Raw genomic sequence first — 7,406 nt, 5'->3', positions numbered from 1 at the left:
GATAGCCGTGAAAATAAAGGTGGGCAAGTTATTAGTCCACCTAAAAAGACAGCCACGGATTCTAGTAAAAAAAATCCTCCATCCCAGTCCTTAGAACTTATTAATTTATCTTCTCCATGCCCTCAGGCATTGGAGCCTCCGATCTCTAAAGCCATATCCACTAGGTCTACTTCAAAAAATAGTCAAACCGTTGATTTAACAGTGTTGCCATCAACATCTCAAGCTCCACTGTCTAACTTAGTTCCTCCGAATAATTCGGAGCCCCGCACATCAGACATCATTACCAAAAAGCTGGTTGTAATTCCTCCGAGAAGATCAATCTTTGTCTCTAGATTTGCTAAAGATACTTCTTCGGATGATATAAAGTCAGGTATCGAGTTATCGATACTTATTGATTTATCAAAAATTGTTGGTAGTTATCGAAATTTATTGATTTATGAAATCGAAGTCATTGCAATTTTCAAAGCATATCGGGTTATCGTAATTTCTAGATTAACATGAATTTATCGATTTACCACTATTTATCGATTTATGGAATTTTATTGAGTAACCAGAGTGTATCGTGTTATCGAAATTTATCGATAGATGTGGAAATTTATGAAGCTGTCAAAATCGATTTATCGATATATACCGAGATATGTAAATTTTTGGAGTTATCGAAATTTATACAGTTCTATAAACGTAGCTATCTAAATTTAATGATAGTCATATTGAAAGTTTGTTTTATTATAGTTTATTGATAGCTATCGGAATTTAGTATTTTTGAAATTCATTGAGCTATCAACATAATCGAGTTATGTAAATTCACAAAGTTAGAAAATTTGTCGAGTTATAGAGAACTATCGACATACACAGCGCTCAATGGTGCCCGTGTTACCCTAACTGAAAAATTGTGTTAAATCTTGGTCTGAATTTTCCCGATGCCGTCTTTTGACTTTGACGCGCAATATGAGAAGAGGAGAGTTTCTCAAATCACTTGGTAATGGAATATGCCAATTTCTCGTGAAATACTGGAAATGATATAAAAATTTTAATTCAAACTGAAGCACATATTGTGAAGTTCCACTTATTTAAACCATTTGGCTGACAGAAAGTGTTTACGTTCCTTTCATATATGTAACTATGTTTATATGTATATAGTATGTAAAATCAATTTCACTTTTAGGTCTGATAAGTGAATTAATTAAACCACGAATGCTTATCACATATTTGCCTACTTTAATTTTAATTCATTTCTAATAGCGCAATATTCATTAATTTATTTACCCCTGAATAGCAAATCAAATATCTACAGCACGGACTAATGCAAACAAACTGCTACATACTCAAATATAGTACGCACTAAAAGCAAAGCACTTACTTAAATACTAAAATCCCACATACTCACATACACAATCCACTAAAAGGGGAAGCACTAACTCACATATTAAAATCCCACCAAACGGCATCAATGAATGGCATTAATTAAAATTTAATACCCGTAAATAGAATTTTCATTCATTAAATATATTTCTTTATATTTAGCATATTTAATGTGTTTGTGTGCCACGTGAGCATAGGAATGCGCTAACATTCGCAATATGTGAATTAAATTGCCATAAACCACACACGCATTTAGATATCAGTGCTTTTGCGATAAACAGCGGGAATTCGTAATAGCAAACTAATGGATTTCTAGGATTATAGCGTGATTTTTTTTACTAGTGGTTGGGGGAAAGTAGTACTATTCAGTAGAACACAAGTTTGGCACCTTATTTAAAGCTTCTCATAAAAACCATTCACCATTCGTATTCAGTTTTAACTTGCAGGTGCCTTTATTTGTGAGACAACATCAAAGCGCATATCACAAATTGGAGAAAAATCGTTGACAAAGGCTTAGGAAAAAAATATGCGTATTCATGTGCACCATAAACATAAATCTTAATTTCAGATTTTGTACAAAAATTATAAAAATTCCATAAACTTTTCTTCCCAATTCCATGCATTTTAAATTTAATTTCTAGAATAATTTTTGATATTTTTTTTTTGCTGACGTTACCACGCATTTTCTTCGATACGAAATAATTTTTTATATGGAAAAGAGAGAGAGAAAGAAATAAAATTATCAAAAATCAACGCGATTTATTAGAAACTTTAAACGTGCACTTTATTATACTAGAATTTAATAAGCTATAAAACTGCATACCAAAAATTATTCTAGAAATTATATTTAAAATGCTTGGAATTGGGATGAAAAGTTTGTGGAATTTTTATAATATTTGTACAAAGTCTGAAATTTTGATTTGTATGGTATTTGTTAGACAAAGAGCTATACTTTCATGCAAACATATTTAACCTTAAAAAATCACAAAAAAAAAGTAGTCAAAACTGGTAAAAATATTGATGTGGTATCGTTTGTCGCGGGGTGTATTCATGCGCATTTCATGCATACTCAAATTTATGTTCATTCTCGTACTAATATTCTTACTCATACTCATATTCACACTTTTACTCATACTCATACTTATGCTTATATTGGCATCTACTCATACTCACACTCATACTCATACTCATACTCCTAGTTATGCTCATACTCATTCTCATACTCATACTCGTATGCATAATCATATTTCTCTCTTAATTCACTAATATTCATACTCATACTCACACTCACACTCATTCGTATACTTATGCTCATACTCACACTCATACCCATGCTCATATTGGAGCCATATTCATAATCATATTTGTATTCGTACTCATAATCATATTTCTCTTGATAATCATATTAGTTTCCATATTCATACTCATATATCTCTTCATATTCATTTTCATACTCATATTCATAATCACATTCATTTTCATATTCACTTGCATAGTTATATTCATTTTCACTATTCCTTAAACATATGTATGTGTTTATGTATGTGTATACATTATTTATCAACATTGTAGGGCACCACAAAAGTCGCTAATATCCTCACGCTTCCTTTTTGCAGACAAAAGCACACCGAAAAGCTCCTTTACTATACCCGCATTCATTGTTGAGCACAAAAGAAGCTTTATAAATCAAACATCAACATTCCAATGCGGTGAACTCCATGTTAAGCCAATGTTAAATTTTTACAGTTATTAATAGCAGCACAGCGAATGCAATATTATCACACTGGAAGCATGGAATATCCACCACCCACCCACTGCACACCTCTTTACAGCAACTGTTACATTTATGTGCACTGTTACAACCACTCGTGCCATGTTGTTATGCTGTTGCTTGGTTCGGCTGACTGTCCGCCTTGCTGCCGGTTGACAGGCAGTGCTTTGCGTGACAGCAATTTGGCCAATTTGCCGGCTGCTTGTTGTGTAGTCGACAAAAGGACGTCGGTGCGTGTGAAGGTGTCAAAAAATACTTGCGTAACAGAAAAATTGTAAACACTCAAGTGAAATAGCCAAAACAAACTCAAACGTGACTGACAGCATACAACAAGTGGTGCTGCTGTTGTAGACGAAAGTGCATATTTGTTGTTTTTCTGATAAGTGAAAAGGATACATGTGCGTGGGTGGTTATTAAAAGGAATTTAATTAAAATGTATAATACATGCAGGCTTCCGGAAACTGTGAACATACTCCTTTTTATAGTTACGCACTTAAGATGCTTTTCAAAGCGAATTTGATTCGGCTCACGTTAAAAATGAATAAGAACGAAGCTTACGAATTTATTGCTATATTTTTTCGGAAAACATATACATATATATGTACATAGTTAAGTAGTGAAAGAATAATAACACAATTCATATCAAGTGTTAAGTGTTCAGCGAAATAAAAAGCAATGTTCTAAAACTGCTGAAAATTTAAAAACCAAATTAAAAGTTCATAATATCAATTTAAAAAGGAAAAAAAAACTGCATACAAAAATTAAGTGCGAATATGGTATGTCTCTTGTAAACTAACTGGTTTAAGGGTTCAGCGACAAAAAGTACACCCAGAAGTACCTAAATTTGAAAAAGGTACGTTCAGTATTAAATAATTAATTATTTTCGAGATTTGAACTTACTTTTCTCAATATAAATTCTTTATTCCTGAAACTGCTTTTAAGCCATGGAAAATATGGTAGCAAAATTCTTTTTTAATTTTTTTTTTGTTTTTTTTTTACAGGTATTAAACTTTCTGCTGGATGCCAATTATCGAGCAAATATTTCTTTGTTTATAATTTTTCTAAAAAAGTTTTTCAAAATTGAACTTTCACCAACTATGAAGTACCACATATCGATACCTGAGTGGAAGATCGACCTATCTCGGTAGTCAGTTCGAAAACGCCCTATCTCTCAAAACTTTTTAAGAACGCGCTATCTCAGAATTTGGTTCAAAAACGCTCTATCTCAGCCGCCGATTCAAAAACGCCCTATTTCAACACACTCNTGTTTTTTTTTTACAGGTATTAAACTTTCTGCTGGATGCCAATTATCGAGCAAATATTTCTTTGTTTATAATTTTTCTAAAAAAGTTTTTCAAAATTGAACTTTCACCAACTATGAAGTACCACATATCGATACCTGAGTGGAAGATCGACCTATCTCGGTAGTCAGTTCGAAAACGCCCTATTTCTCAAAACTTTTTAAGAACGCGCTATCTCAGAATTTGGTTCAAAAACGCTCTATCTCAGCCGCCGATTCAAAAACGCCCTATTTCAACACATGTGCAACACTATTCCATTTGAGAAAGGGCGTTTTTGAATCGAATTCTGAGATAGAGCGTCTTTAATAAAATTCTGAAGTAGGGTGTTTTCGAACTGACTGTCGAGATAAGTCGATCTTGAACTCAGGTGTCGATATACAATATAATTTTTTTTTGTAGAACAAAAAATTTTAAAGCTAACGTTATAACGGTACTGGGGTAAATGAGCGATATGTATTCGTGTAACTTCCGATTGTTGTACCCACATAACACTTCGTCTGTAGAGTGGGGTAGATTAGTTAAAGGCGGTTGACCCAAATCGGTCACATTTAGAACTCTTCTCAAATAGTATTAACTCTACGAATTATTGATAGCGGGGACTGGCAGCCCTATTTCTCCATGTTACTGACTGATATGACCTTTCCTCTGCCAAAAGCTTTGCCCGCTAGACATTTGGACCACCTTTATGAATGATTTTGTGCCAGTTCTACATAGATATACCAATTCCAAAGCGATACACTATGAATGATAGCTGAGCTATAGTGAAAAACATTATCCATTTCATAGTCCTCTAAAACACTGCGTAGTGAGCACCGAGTGTGATATTTAGACGCACTGCGTGAATACCAATCTGAAAGTGTCCTATCAGTACATCCAACAGAATTGAGTGTTGCCTCCCACTCTTTCTTCTATCGTACTCGAGGATGATTTTTCTGGCCGCCTCATCTACAACGCAGTTTCTCGCAATATCACTGTGGTTTCAATAAAATCCCGACTTGAGCTTCTACTAGCTTTGAGCGCCCTGTGAGCGGTCCATGATCACATGACTATCAGAGCAACTCCATTGTCAACGTCGCGCAAATCAGCAAAAAAAAAACATGATTCCTTAATGACAGCTACCTCTCGTTGGAAAAACTACAGTGATTTGGAAGCCTAAATTTAAGGATTATAAATGCACTACAGCCTCCTTTAAAGAGCAATCCAAAAATTAAACTTAAGTGACGTTTAAATATTCATTTGAAATTGGTCCTAAGTGTTGTACTACCTCCAACTTTGTAACGAGCGTAGTCTTCTCTGATGCATACCACCAGACGAGAACCCTTTAAAGCAACATGGGCTTCTCTATGGTTTCATAGAGGCAGAAAAATATTACATGAGAGTGACCCATCTCTTAGCAAATTCCGTCTGCAACTCTATATAGCAACTCGTGCCTTCTTCCCGCCTTCCTCAATGTTAGACTTTCACTATAAATTCATATCTAGAACTGGACTCTGTCCAAAATTAACGCCTCCGTGAGGCTCTTATACTTTGTAACGAACTGTTAACTGTTCGCCAACCACTCAGTCGCCATATCAGATAATGAGGAGGATCCAGAATTTGTGCTTACCTTTGAAAGTATGACGGCTCTTATTCTGTCCTACTCAGCTCTTAATCGTTGTTGATGATGCCCATGGTACAAAAGCCGTTTGGAAACCTCAAAATAGCAAATTTGCTTCAAGTCTGCGAAACTTTTATTTTGTACAAACTTACATATGGGTCCCAGATTATGGATCGGTATACCGTTTTTCTAGATTAATGCCCTGATTCCCTAGAAATTTTCATTTTAAGTTTGCATTGTGAATGAAAAAAATGAATACTGAAATTCATTTTCATTTGGCCATTCATAAAATTTTTATTTATCCATCGATTGTCTGCGTTAGCAGCTTTTTGCAAAAGAACAGGCTTTAAACATACATATTTTGTATACAAAAAAAATTTATTTTTTTTTTTCATATAACTGCAAATAGCTTGGGATAATGACCGGATCTAGAAAAATATAATGAAGATTCGTAATGTATGACTCAAAGTTAAGTTTGCGTATTTTGGTGTATTTTTTTTTGTCATTTCGAAACTTGGTATTTTTCCTATGGTGTGTTTGGAACTCCACAAGTTTTCTTCAGTTGTTGGGCGAGCTTCTTCTCCAATATGTTCCGACTCCGAACGGCACGCTATTGTGAGAAGCTTGTTTTATATATAAGTATGCTGTCAGGGTTACCATTGCCAGCGACGCACAGTGTATCATTTCAGTATTCTAGAAAAGATTAATTCCATTATTTTTATGTCGCCAAATTTGAAAACAACGTCAAGAATGTTTTCAGAAATGCCTGATAAAGACGAAACAATAACAACTAAAAAATTTTAATCAAAGTGTATGGCGGGACGGGGTTTGGTTTGGAAAATTACCGAGCACAATAATATTTAAACTTGTATATTTGAAACTGAATCTCAATGCTTATTTTGTCGGTGTTATGTGATTTATGCAACAATTACTAAAATACCATTTTGGTCTTATTTGCTTGGGTATGTTCTTTTTAATGAATATACATTTTTGGGATTTTAGTAAACTAGGACTGAGTATTTCATGTTAAAGCAAAACGATGTTAACTTGAATTTATTTTTAGCAATTTATTAATTTCATTAGACCCGCAAACTCGTTATCCGCCACTATTCGATAAAGTTTGTATCTCAGTTTATTTGCCACTCCTCTTAGACTCTAAACAACATAATTTTAGCTGCAGGAAAGTGCAGGTTTTGATGAAATTTTCTTTTTTCTGGCCTACTGGGAATTTCATTTTCCTCGAGTAATTCGCTTGCATTTTATCTCGACCGAGACAATTTCTTATATATTCGTTTTCAACAGAGAAAGCCTGATTCATTACCTTTCCAATGGTATCCCATTTCTGTAAATAGAGTAAGAAATATTGAACTTATAA

At 34.0% G+C, this 7,406-nt stretch overlaps 1 protein-coding gene across 2 annotated transcripts in view; it reads left to right on the top strand.

Moving 5' to 3' along the window:
• Nucleotides 1–3,365: 3,365 nt before the first annotated feature.
• Nucleotides 3,366–7,406, top strand: part of LOC108364105 (somatostatin receptor type 2-like) — a 44,463-nt gene continuing 40,422 nt past the window's right edge. Inside the window, exon 1 of one of the 2 annotated variants that reach the window (XM_017617673.1) lies at nt 3,366–3,539. The gene's annotated coding sequence lies outside the window, so the exon portion shown is untranslated. Of the gene's footprint in view, nt 3,540–3,836; nt 3,987–7,406 lie in introns of those variants that run through there. The other variant, XM_017617672.1, reaches the window with a different exon arrangement.

This window comes from Rhagoletis zephyria, unplaced genomic scaffold (genome assembly GCF_001687245.7).
Source record: "Rhagoletis zephyria isolate East Lansing unplaced genomic scaffold, Rhagoletis_zephyria_1.1 Rzeph_scaffold_01462, whole genome shotgun sequence".
Lineage (NCBI taxonomy): Eukaryota > Metazoa > Arthropoda > Insecta > Diptera > Tephritidae > Rhagoletis > Rhagoletis zephyria.
Note: the sequence above shows the minus strand (reverse complement) of the source record. Positions and strands in the feature narration are given on the sequence as shown.